The 13,436-nt window shown below is 42.2% G+C and overlaps 1 protein-coding gene across 3 annotated transcripts in view; it reads right to left on the reverse strand.

Moving 5' to 3' along the window:
* The window catches only part of b3gat1a (beta-1,3-glucuronyltransferase 1 (glucuronosyltransferase P) a), a 58,325-nt gene that overhangs the window by 18,346 nt on the left and 26,543 nt on the right, over positions 1–13,436 (reverse strand). For all 3 annotated transcript variants that reach the window (XM_068317297.1, XM_068317298.1, XM_068317294.1), the window contains exon 2: positions 9,594–9,771. The gene's annotated coding sequence lies outside the window, so the exon portion shown is untranslated. The remainder of the gene's footprint in view (positions 1–9,593; positions 9,772–13,436) is intronic.

The following is a 13,436-nucleotide window of genomic DNA, read 5'->3' on the forward strand; positions in this document are numbered from 1 at the left end:
GCAGGTTTTTTATCTTTTTACAAGTTTTATAGCTTCAACACGAATTATCTCACCTCACTGAAATTCAAGTCAACTCTGAAAGTTCCGTTGCATTTGACAGAATGTTAAAAAATGAACACAACATGAACAATAATTAAGCTTATTCTTAAACAACAGTGACCAAACATTGAATTTTTGGTGAGAACATTTTTGACTTACTGACTGGTGAAAAAAAAAGTCGCTTTTATGCGGGACATTTTCTTTGCTGTTGAAATAAATAACACATTCATGATTCTTGATGTTTTCTAGTGGCTGCCATCGGAGCTCTGGGTCATTCTGTAAATTTGAAAATGTCCTTTGTGGGCCAACAAAGTGACAGCTAATATCAATCACAAAGCGCAAGCTTTTGTTGAAAGCGACACTAAATCAATGCATTACAACCTCTGGAGAGTCTCCAGGAATGATTCATGGATGTGGACTTCAACGGCTCCCAAACAACGGAACGGACAGCGCGACGTTTATCTCATTAAAATTGGTTTTGCGGTATGGGGCATCGATCTCGACTGCTTGTGGACACGTCTTGCAACCGCGACCAGACATATTACGTCTCGGCGTGAGGTCAGGGGTCGACAGAGGGAGCTCCCACATTCATTAGCTAATTAAAGCCTGCTTCATGAGTGGAAGTTTAGGCGGTCGGCTCGCTACCGTGCCTCCCTGATCGCTAGCTCTGAGCTTTAATGAGGGCAGGACGATGGATTCTCCAATGGAAGATTCCCTAGTCTTGAGGTCCCCAATTACATGCACTTGTGGAGGGAAAGTATATATAATTATGAATCTGATCATGACTAATTAAACCTACGGGATTTGATCTAATGCACTGTGTTTGGGTTGAGAGATAACTGGTGTAAATAGAATTTAAATAGAGCCTCTGTAAAACAACCCAGTGATGGACGATTGATCAGACTCCTCATGCATCTGATGGAAAAATCACAATCAGACAAAGGATACGGAGAAATATTAAGTGCTTATCCCGATCTGCATCAGCCACAGAGAGGAAATTGATGTGTGAAAAGGCTGACGATATGAAAGATGACAGATGAGGACGCCATCGGCCTCGGGAGTGAAGGGCGAGTTGGGAAAGTGGAGTGGAGCTAGATGACAAAACGGGGTTGGCTCCAAGGTATGAAGTGTGGCGCAGCCATGCAGCACTGGTGAATGAGAACAGGGATGCGCTGGAGGACAGCGTGCATTCTCCGCAGAAAGTACCCCAGGATAAGTGGAAGTTACGATTATGATAAGGAGGCAGATGAACATGGGAACAGAGCAATTATGGACTCGACCCAGCCGCCAGTCCGCTCATGACTATCTCGGGTGTTTCTTAATGACACAATTAGTCAGAGTGTTTGTGACGTCCCTGTGTGACGAGCTGTCATCAACTTTGACTCAGCGGGCCCCCCCCCCCCCCCCCGGGAGACGAACCAAGACTCGCGCGATACATTTAGAAATCAGCGGATGCATCGCTGTGCTTATTCTCCATGTTTCGTGCACATGTGAGTCATTTAATTTGCGAAGGCCTCATGCTGCCATATCCTGAAAACCCATTACCTTGTGTGTCACAGACTGCGAACACATTCCTACGTTGACACATTAAAGGCTGCAGACCAAACACTGAATAAAACAGACAAGTAGCAGCGATTTAGCACAGAAACAAAACAAAACAAAACAAAGAAAAAAGAAGGCTTGAGCTCACTAATGCAAAGCATCCCAGTGAATTATACCAGTCAGGAAAAGATTTTTTAAAATTCTATATTAATCACAGTTTATTTACACCCATTTCAAAACAAATCATCCTTTCTCTTTCTCGCACGGAGGCGTTGACATTTAAAAAACCTGTGGGAAAATGTCAAATGAGCGATGATGATGATGATGAACGCGGCTCTAATGAAGAAGCGTTTCCAGCTGGATGTAAAAACAAGGCACCTTTGACATTTCAACCCGAGCCTTGGTAATCTGCTCTTTGCTGGCCTTTCAAATCATTGCTTATCACCTGCTATTCTTATTTGTCCTTCTGCTTTGCTTGTGCATCGCTATGCATTCTTGTTCAAAGAGCACCGGAGGGCATGGAAAGATGACACCGACAGAACAGTGTTGACACAGCGGGTTGTGCGTCTGCTGACGCTACATTGCAGAGGTGTCACCGGCTCAACGGAGATGTGACTTTGCTGAGATAAAGAGCAAGGTGGTGAGTGACGTCGGCATTAAATCCACCGGCAATTTTATTTTAAAGCTTTGTGGCAGCTGTGCGAGCATCCATGAAGACATTCTGTATGCTTTCATAATGATAATAAGCACAGTGACAAAGACGGATCCCAAACGGAAATGAAGATACCTTATTTCCCAGACTAATGTCTCATCCTGTAAAAGTATAGAGTTCTAAATGAGCTAACTGATAAGTGCAAAAATAGAACTCTCGGCATGTTTGCTGCAATTTAAAAATCTTTCTAAGTAACATTAGACACTAGTAATCTACAGATCTATTGGAAATGCTTACTTCTTGAATTTCTGACAGCAGCAAGAATTCATTGTAGTTGGCCAGGGAATCCTCCCACACACACACACACACACTCACACACACTCCCTGTCATCCTGTTATTTACTCTTTGGGTCTTGTAATGATTTAAAAAGAGAGTTTGATACAACTTCAAATCAACACATTGACGTCAAACTTTTACCTCAATTACAATCTAGTCTACGGCAACACCAAACGCACCACTTCAGTATTATGACTCATGACTTTCTTTTTTTTTTTCGTCCGCAGTTCCATTTTATTCCCCATTAAAAAATGCATTAAGGTTGGGTTTTGCAGAGGTAGAAAGGAGTGTTATTTAAAAGGACAGTTCATGGGGGTACACACTGAGGAAAGTATTAATCATGATATCAGTGACATGTTTGAAATGTCGCTTTTGTTTCCTTTGGAGCCTCTGTTTCCTCTGTTTGTGTTAAGCTAGGCTAGATGTTTGTTTGCCGTCACCTTTTATTTACTGTGTAGACTTGACAGTACTATAAATCATCGCATTTTATTCTCAGCAAGAAGGTAAAAATTTCACATTCAAGCCAGCCCTGTTCATACGTCTCACATACTCCATCAACCATTATGTAGCTCCCCTTATTTTGGTTTGAGGAGAGGTGAGTCATTTCATTTCTAGCAGATCCTGTACCCATAGTGACAAAAACACACGTGCACACACACGCACACACACACACACACACACGCACACACACACACACCAAAGTCAGCATGACTTTCCTCCCTCCTAAGGTTGATCGATATCTTGTAGGCTGAAGCGAACCCAACTGTATCTGTCACCAAACTGAACCACAGAACCCCGATGAGGGGGTGGCTGAATAATAGCTGAGGTGGGTCGGCCCCGTATCCTTAATGAGCCCCCCTGGGGGTGGCTACGTTAAATGTGGAAATGGCTCCAATTAGGCCATCCAGCTGTAAAGTCCACAGAAAGGGAGGGCTGGACGGTAACAAAGTTAGCGGGGAGGTTATGGATGGGACCGAGCTACAATAAGGTGTTCTCAGAGGTGCATTCAATCACTCTGTCCTTATCCCGCTGCCTAAAGTTAGCTGATTGCATAAATCAAAGGCTATTTTTGCCTCCAGTTTTTAAGCCAAGTGAATCTATCAAACAGATTTCCATGTTAAAAGAATAAAAATATGCTTCTCCGGTCATCGGATGGCATTACTTGACTTGGGATGTCAACGAATGTATATTAAATTTGAATAACATTTAAATATGCTTTATAATTATCATATTTTCAAGTGAAACCTTTCATAAAACTTTCATTCGCTGACACTGAGCCGGAATACAGATGATAAGTAGATTTCTGCTCGGTTGCAAATGAAACTTGCATGAGCCCCCAGAGGCGACGCATCATCATGAGTTTGATGAGTGTGTCCCTGAAGTTCCGCTGACCTCTGCCCCCCCCGGCCCTTTGACCTTTAACAGAACCAGAACTTCTAGTTGGATGGATGATGTACAAACATTAAGCAAAAAAAAGAAAAAAAGAAAGGAAAGGTCATGGGCTCAGCGTGTCCATTCGTCAATGGGTAATCATAGAATAATGTCAAATGCTTGCTTGAATTATGTGCATCATATTTTGCAGGGTGGAGGATATATTCCACATGGATGTCACACCCACTGCATGTTTTTGCAAGATTTCTAATATTTTCTGAATATCATGCAAATACTGACCAGATGAAATCTTTTTCTGCCTCAAAGGAAAAAAAAAAAATTCTCTCAATTTATTTGAGGTGGTAAAAAAAAAAAAAAAAAAAACTCAGTTGATAAATGATTATTTTAACAAATGTGAACCTGCCATGTCTTTTCCATGATCAGTTTCCTTAAACATGTGAAGAAGCTAAAGGCTGAAGTGACTACGTCTTCATGTTGTCGCAATATGGATGGATTCTCACTGGCGGCTCCATATTGATCAGACTCTTAGTCCAATTGAGACAGACGGATAGATTTTTTTTAACTGGAGGAGAGCTGAGACGCTCAATCATTCCCTTGCATATTTCTTCATCTCTGCATGCGAGTGTGTTTCTCTGTGTGCGTCCCAACCACTCCTAACACACCCAAGAGTCAGTTTGTTTTGTCACAGTTGATGAGCTCGGAACATTCAAACGCCGCTTCTCATCATCGCCCTCGCTGCTTCGATCCTGTTTTATGATCAAATCAGAACGCGGCTGGGAAAATCTTGATCTAGTCATGTCTTTTTCTCTTTGCATGTGCAAAACGGGATCATAATGATGCAGCTCAGCTGTAGCAGTCTTCACGAAACGTGTTGGAATTACACTGATTACTCTTAGCAGGGGGGTCACCGGCACCACCAGACCAAAACAAGGTGCTACTGATTGGACCAGAGCCACTTCACCTTGTGGATGACGTTATTGCCTGGAATACAAATCAAGCCACAATGTCGCTGTGGTTTAGCATCACAAACCATTCTCACATTTGTTTTTGGTTTATTTGTTGATCAGTAAAACCCAACAGACATTTTCCTTCACAGTTGTATAAGCTGAATTATTAAAGAGTTCTCCCCTCATCTGAGATGTTATTATGAGCCTTTCCAATGCGTAACTGAGATTGTCTTTGTCAGAAAAACAAAAGGCTTACATTAGAATAAGTTTCACACCGAACAGATTTCATTGGCCCTCAATCACAACGTTTTCCTTGACTCTTCCTTGACAGGAAAAAGAAAAACCAACTTCCATTTGAACTTATCAAATAAAAGGAAAGCTTTAGTTAACCAAGCTTGCATTATTATACGGAAGAACCACTCTTCCACACTAAATTCACACACAGTTCAAATGCTGTGCTCGAAAATAGAGCAATGAGATTGCTGGAGGGGTTTGTTTGGGCTGTATAGCTGCAGGGCTATACTCTGTTGGCATATCCATCTTTGCTTCCCAGCGGAGACGACACAAATATGGAGGGGCGGTGGAGGATTGTGCTTTGTGTTAATGCTGTTGTCCTGTTAACTGGTGCTGGTTGGATTGACACACACAGACCCACACAGAATGATGTGCTCCGATAGGCTTCAGGATTATTATGAAAGCCTGCAGGATCTTCCTGTTCTGTGTGCGTGCCAGTGAATGCATTTATGTTTGTGCTCATGTTTCTGCACAAGGCTGCATGCTCGCTGTGCGTGGGTTTCCTCAGACAGCTCAGCACTAACTTTCACAAGTCCCTGGGAATGCACGGAATCTTGGAGCAGTTATCTCATCTCGCAGGAAGCTCGCTACACGTAGGTACCAACTGGCTCATCGATAAATCCCAAAGCGTTCCGAAAGACCCAACTGCTTATTTGGGTCATGATGGTTGAAATGAAAAAGATGCACAAATGCTGAACTTTCAATAATATTTTGTGCTCATTTTAGTGTTTTGCATGCTAGATAAAAAGTGCTTGTTTTCCCAGCATTATTTGGGTTTTATTTTGTTTGTTCTAGAAACAGTGCTCCCCTATGAACGGCGTGCGCTGTGAATCTAGGCTGCTGGCTGTGGGATGATTCCACTTTTTTTTTCTTTTTTTTTTTTAAGATGGAAACTTGAAATTGCAAACAATTGCATCACCGCACATCACTTTTTTTTTACCATCTCTAACCTCATGGCAGGACATTGTCCGTGTCTCCTCCAATACTTAATCCCAGTTCAGTGCTGCACATGCTTTCACCAGGTTTAACAAAGTAAAAATAAGATTTTTTTGTGTGTGTGCGCACAAATCTATCCTCTAAAGAAGAAGGGCACAATACACCTTACAGAGAACTGGGGCCGAGTGGTAGAGATTAAGAAGATGACGGGGGACACGATGCACGGAGGAACATGGAGCACCCACAGGAAAAATAGGACATGGGGTGAACATGGTAACTCCACACCCAGACCTTATTCCTGTGAGGCAACAATTTGAACCATAAATTATATCAGACACAATTCATGTGCTTCTCTCACAGCCAATTTTTTTTTTTTAGGTCAGACCTTTGTATACTCACTTGTAAAAATGAATGCTACAGAAATCTGCCTAAGGGACAAATGTAATTGCAGTAAAAATGGGGAAAAAAAGGCAACACGTAACCATTGACGCATTAAAGCACTTCCTAACACCACCAAATGTGCAAGTTATTATTTTTGAGCTGCTCATTTCCCCCTGTGTAAGTAATCACACACCAGTACAATGATTGTGCGTCATGCTTGGAAAATCATCATTAATCTGAGAATGATTCTGCAGCTAATGTCCTGTAATTGAAAAGAAAAAACAGCATCAGTGATAATTTGTGTGTGTGTGTGTGTAGCAGGTTTGTTTCATTACAAGACAAAGAGCTCGTCTTGCATGAGGGCAGAAAGAAATCTCACCGTGGATTCAGCAGAGCAACGTCTCCCCATTAAGAGGTTGGAACTCCAGGTTAGAACTTCAACAATTGCTTACTTTGCAGGCATAAGTAAAAAATAAATAAATTTAAAAAATAGAATTCATTTTATTTCTTTATTTATTTTTTTGTTGAGGCACATTCTTGGTTAATAATTTATGTTTCAATTTCTTGTTCTACAAAAACATTGGTCTCCAACATGTTTATCATCTGGGGGGAAGGGGGGGGGGAGGCGGGACGCTGGAGCAGAATGGGAAAAGCACAATGCCGTTAATAACAATGCCCAGAGCTGAGATATAGAAAATGATGGTCTGTTCTAAATCTGCTTTGCAGCCTTAGGTCAGGATATACATTACTGTAATGTATTCCACACAGAGACTGCAGTGTTCTGTATGTGTTTAGCTGTGTAGATGCTGGTGGTGTTCCACTGTTCAGGAGATTAGTCTAACTGCTGCAGCCGTGATAAAGACCGAGGCAGATTAACACGGAAAAGTGCACCCAATGTTGTTTTTTGCTTCTAACATGATGTCTAACATCTGAATTCTCTCTTTCCTCCCTGCTTGCGTGCAGCTACTACTGTATTATACATAAAGTATGACTGTAATCTGCAAGAAGAAAGCCCACAGCTGCATTAGCTTGTCTAGAAACAGCCCAGAAATTCATAAGAAGCTTCAGAAACATCATGATTATCAAATATGGTCACTTATAAACTACAGACACCAAAGATAAGGCAACAAAAATAAATAAAAGGAAACACAATATAGAATTGATGATTTTTAATGATGTGTTTCTTAAAACAATTATTTCTTATATTTCATGTCTGTTGGAATGCAACTAATGATCATTAGCATGATTAATTTCTTCATTTTGAACATCTTCATTCTCCACTTACATCACAGTCACAGGTGCTTTTTAATATGTAGCTGTCATAGTTTCAACCAGAACACATCAAGCATACATTATTCTCAGAGTGTGTTTACTTCCTATATTCTCTTTCTCCAGCTTCTCCGTGCCTTCTTACTTAGAATTTCTTGCTAATATCTTCCTCCTCCTCCTCTCAACCCAACTGTTAACCTCCACCCCCCCCCCCCCCCTCTCTGGGATGTGTCTCTGTAGCCCTTTTGCAGATCTGCAAAGGACATCCTCTCAGTTTAATTCAAGTCAAACCCCGGTCTCCTGGTGCTTTAAGACGCAGCGTGTGTGACAGCTCGACAGCGACAGCCAGAAGGAACAGATATGTCTCATCTGCATACAGCTCTCGGTTTGTATGTGTGTGTGTGTGAGTGTGTGTTTAACACTCCCCTGCAGACTGAATAAGTTCATTTCACCTTGGCAACAATCACAGACCATCTATAAACCTAGGATGAGATGCTGCTGCGTTGATTAGTTGGTGTCAATTCAACTCACGCCAATTAAAGCCATTGAGACTGTCATCAAAACCACAACAAAATGTGCCACTTGCTCTTAGCTTGAAGAGACTGCAACCAAAAGGATCGTAAAGATGTTTCAGCCACACAACAGCAGACGATTTAAGTGATGCCGACATTAAAAACTGTCCCCTCAAACGCTTCAACAGAATTCAACCAATACCCGTTTGACAGAAGCATAGGCTCTTGAAAAAAATTATTCAATAACATCAAATTGCACAGGCCTTCAAGCCCCCACCACCACCACCACCCCCCCCCCCCGTTGTGTGCTCATCTATCCTCTGTAACTACTGAGCATTTGTAATGCAGACCGACTCAATCACCTCCTTTTTGACCTTGTTGCATCCATCCATCTCCCTCCATCCTCAGATAGTTAATGGTTTGTGAAAAAAACAAAAAAATTAGGACATTTGTGTCCATGGAAACAGATGCTCACAGGTAAATGTGCAAAAACTGACATGAAAATTGACAGTAGAAGAAGCAACCAATTATGGGATGCGCACCTTTGGGCTCCTATGATGCATGTGGGATTTTATTTTTGTAAAATTCTGTCCAGCTGCTTTTTGACCATATATATATACTGTATATATAAAGTATATATATATACAGTTGGCTCCTGCCCCCCACCTACCACACCTTTGTACATATATATCAACCACTAATAATATCAGGAGGCCAGGGGGATCATCAACAGCAAAGGTAAATGGTTCTGTCAGTTCATTTTGCCCATGTCTTCCACCCAATTCCTCCTCTGGATTTCCTGGTGAAAATGGAACATGTAATGAGCAGAAAGAGAGCGGGGAAGCAGGGAGACAGCCATGAAAAAGTGAGACAGATGAGAAGGACAGCGAGGAGAAGAATCATCACCATCCGCCTCCTTTGGCTTCCACATCATCCTCTGAATCTCAGAGAGTTTTTTAAAATTTAGCTGCCTTGTAGAGGGAATTAAATAAATAAGACTGCCGGGCGTTTGTTCGACGAGTGAAAGTGAAAAGAATGATAATATAAAATTTTCAAGGTCAAACAGGCTGTTTGTTCCCTCCTCCTGACATATGAGAGGAACATCTCGGAGTAGAAATACACACCTCCCAACAAAGATCAATACCGCGCGTTCATTCTGGGACGAGTTATCTCTCCGTTATCATCCTCTTAGTAGCCATTCCGGATGAAAATGTAAGTCACAGGGATGGATGGCAACACTTCGGCCATTTGCGTGATGAAATGTGTCACGACGACAACAATGGTATACTCACAAACAAGTCGGCTGCCCCTCCTCCGGTGTATTCTGCTGCCACAACGCCTCGTCTCAAGCCTGTCCTAATTGGCGCCGCCTGGAGAGTAGAGATGCGCGCAGCCGAAGGCGGTCCAGCGTGGTGGAAGCAGCGACATCCAAACTCCCAAACAGCTTCACGACCTCAGGGCTGGCCCCCCCTGGAGAAAACAAGAGCACACGCCATGTGAGTAAGAATGGGCCTCCTCTTCCTCCGATACAATGAGGAGCATTGAAGGAGAGGGGGGAGAAAGGGAAGGACGACAGCTGGGAGGAGACGCCGGGTCATTCTCGGTGCCGGCATTCTGTTTGCATCTGGACGGCTGTCAGGAGAGATAATCACCGTGTGTGTCTGTCCCTCTGATGGGGGTACAGTTACACGCTGCTTGACTGACACGACGTTGATGAGAGTTTTGTTTTTGCTGTCTTGGGGTCTGCCATTTAGGACGACACCCATGTAGCAGGCTTCAGCTGGATGGTTACTTTACATTTTCATCATGCGGCGTGACATCCACCCACACAGCCTGCATTAAAAGCTTGTATTTATATATTTCCCTCTGCTGTTAATTAGTTTATTTGTCCAAGTCTCAGAGGTAAAATGCTAACCCAGCAGCAACAAAGAAAAATGCTAGTGCTAAAGCATAAAGCAGGCAGATATCTAAAGCAGCATGTTATTCTGACGACTCTTTCAGTCCATCAGCTATTAATATCTCCCCTTCCTCTTCTGCACGCCCCTCTGGGGACGTCATTTCAAAAATGTCCATTTGAAAGAAATGAGACAAACACAACAGCTGCACACTTCTCACTCACTCCACCACAATTCCTCTGCACGACTCCACAGCCACCGCTCTCAATTATTGATGAGACTTCCTCCGTCGGCCTCATCTGCCACAGCGTCGCTCGGTACTCGCCTGTGGGTAGCCGCTGTGGGTTGTGGAAGAGAACCAGCTGATGCCATACAAAGAAAAATGAGACGAGGGCCGGGGAAAATTAACAGCCTATTGACACGATGCACGCCGTGTTGCAGGTTTGTTATTGGGGCTAATCTAAATTCAATACGGTTGTCATAAGAGGGGAGAAAGTAATTATCGCAAAACCATAATTGTGCATCCAGCTGACTTTGCAGATCCTTTGCCTGAGTCTCAGGAATTTAAATTTAAAATTTGTTCTTTGGTACCACGTTAAAATAACACATCGGAAAAAAACAAGGATGTTGTTGCTTTTTTTGGGTTTTTTTTTAGTGCTGCTAAAAAGCAGGGGAAAAGTGAAGTTTGAAATAGTTATTGTCTGAGCGCTCTGAAAACAGTTGTAAACTGACAACCATTCTGATAAATGAAGTACATAAATGTTATATATCTTAGCATAACCATGAGAAAATGTCAAGCATTTTTAGCAATATCTGATTGATAAGTATATACGCAATAATTTTACACACTAGTGCCGAACAAACGGACATCTGTATTTTATAGAAACAAATCCAGGTGTGATTTGCAGTTGAGTTTTAGCAAATCCTCAGTCATCTTGTTTGTGGAGAAGCTCCTCGGTTCAAAACAACACATCCATATAAATTTCAGGAAACCTCATTCCTGGCTTCATGATCATGACTCCAACTAGCTTTAATTCATTGGGATAAAGATTATTTTAATCCTGGTTTTAACACCTAACTGGAACTGCTGGATTTTCTTTGATTGGGTTTTTGGAGTCTAAAGGTCCATCCAAAACATGGACCTCCTGCACTGCACACAACAACCTATCACTGCTGCACATCTGCTGCTCCTTGTTGTGATTCAAATGCTGATGAGCATCAGTGCGTCTCCAATAGAGGCTTGTGAGCCAGGTGCTGCTCCTGCAGCACCGTAATTGATGCAGCCAAAAACACAAAACGCAACACTTCTGGTTTTTTGTTCTCATTTTTCACGAGTGAGACTAAAACATTGAGATTTATTTATACACACAAAAGGATTACTCGTCTCCGATGTTGTTCACAAATCCGTGTCGGTGAGCTTTTGCCCTTGGTGGAGATAATCCGTCCACCTGACAGGTGCAGCATATCAAGATGCTGACTGATCATCATGATTATTACTCAGTTGTTCACTGGGGCGGTCGCAGTAAAAGGAAACTCTGCATTCTGGGTATTTATCACACAATGGGATGTCACAGATGTGGTACATCCCGATCGGACGACATGTTCTCAGCTCTTGACAGGTGTGGCCCGTGAAGGAACTGATTGTAGAGCGTCCAATCAGATGTTCTTGTTAGTGGACCAATGGAATGACAGTGGGCGTCGGCATCTCGTCACGCCCTCTTTGCATTTGAACTGCAGATCTTTAAATTCAACTCATGACAAATCGAAGCATTTGAATTCGGTTGAATGTAAATCCTCCAAAGATGTGAAATATGAATAAGACTGTGATGAAAAAATAAAAATCCACATAAAACACCACAATAAATACAACAAATGAATACAGCTACAACTTGTTAAAGCATGGGATGTAAACAAGCCGGACTAAAGAAAATGATTAAAACTGTTTGTGTCAAAATATTCTAAAGGTTGCGGAGTTGCCCTGCAGGTCACCACTGTGCTTTGAGATGCTGATGGAAGAAGCTTCAAAAGCAACAATAATCAGTCGTGGCCAAGGAACGAGGCAGAGGATCGCATCGGGGGTTAAAAGCTCAAAGATAAAAAAAAAAAACAGGAACTAAACCAAAATGTCTTTTGTGCGGTGCACAACTACGGTCACTCCGCTGAATACAGACAGGCTGCTGTAGGAAGTGTGAGAGCAAAGGGTGGTGAAGATGGTATTAAAGTCATTTAATTCTTTTATGGAATTCTGTACAACCCAGCAGCACCATTTAAAGTGAATATACACATAATGTACAAAACAGGAATATTCACAGAAAATGTTATGCTTCAGTAAATAGACTTAGAAGGTCAGTGGCAGTAAAAAGTCATCCTATTATTTCATAACATTAACTTTTAAAATATTGATATTGCTTTTGAAAAACCTCGTTTGGATGGCTGCTGAGCTAACTAGTGCCTGCTATAGTATTATTTCCTCCACAAACCAGTCACAGCTTAACAGGAGCTACAATCCTCCTCATCCCACTGACTTCACACATAGCAGGTGTGTTGCTCAGGACCCAAGGAAGTGCTGGTGTGAGGTTGTTAAGAGGAGCGACTCTCAATAACACTGCGAGCTGCCCTACCAGACCAGAAGCAATTCGCCGTACTCCCATGGCGTTCATTTTGCTCCAATGCCACAGTCGGGGTGGGAAGCTCACAGCAAAAAGGATAATGTCATACCCCTGAAGGTGAAACTGGATGCAAGCACCATAAAGCCTCATAGGAGGAGATAAGGTAGGTAAGTCATAAATATCACACATCCGATTGAATCATGTGATCCCAATTGATCAGAAAACGAAACAATGATCTGTGACATCCATCAAAGAAAAATTCTTCCTAACAGCCGAGGAGCTACGCCAGGATAATAACGAATGTTAGCGTCCCCCCCCCCAACTTCCTGTTCGAAAGTTGCTACGTGATATGAAAGGTGTAAAGTAAGTGTGAAACATCACACATGTATTGGACACATTTATTTAATCCTGGGGGTAAAAACAAAAATTGAACCGGATCAAGATTGCGGTGAACGATGAGATGTAGAGAAATGAAGCGAGCCTGCCTCCCTGCAACATAAGACACTTCCTGCTAAAATAAGATGGAACACATTTCTCTGCTGGATGTGGTGAAGATTGCACATAAAAAAAGAGTTCTAGCGGGGAGCATCAAAAAACAAGAGAACAATTTTTCTCACATGATGGATTCATG

Source organism: Antennarius striatus, chromosome 6, assembly GCF_040054535.1.
Source record: "Antennarius striatus isolate MH-2024 chromosome 6, ASM4005453v1, whole genome shotgun sequence".
Lineage (NCBI taxonomy): Eukaryota > Metazoa > Chordata > Actinopteri > Lophiiformes > Antennariidae > Antennarius > Antennarius striatus.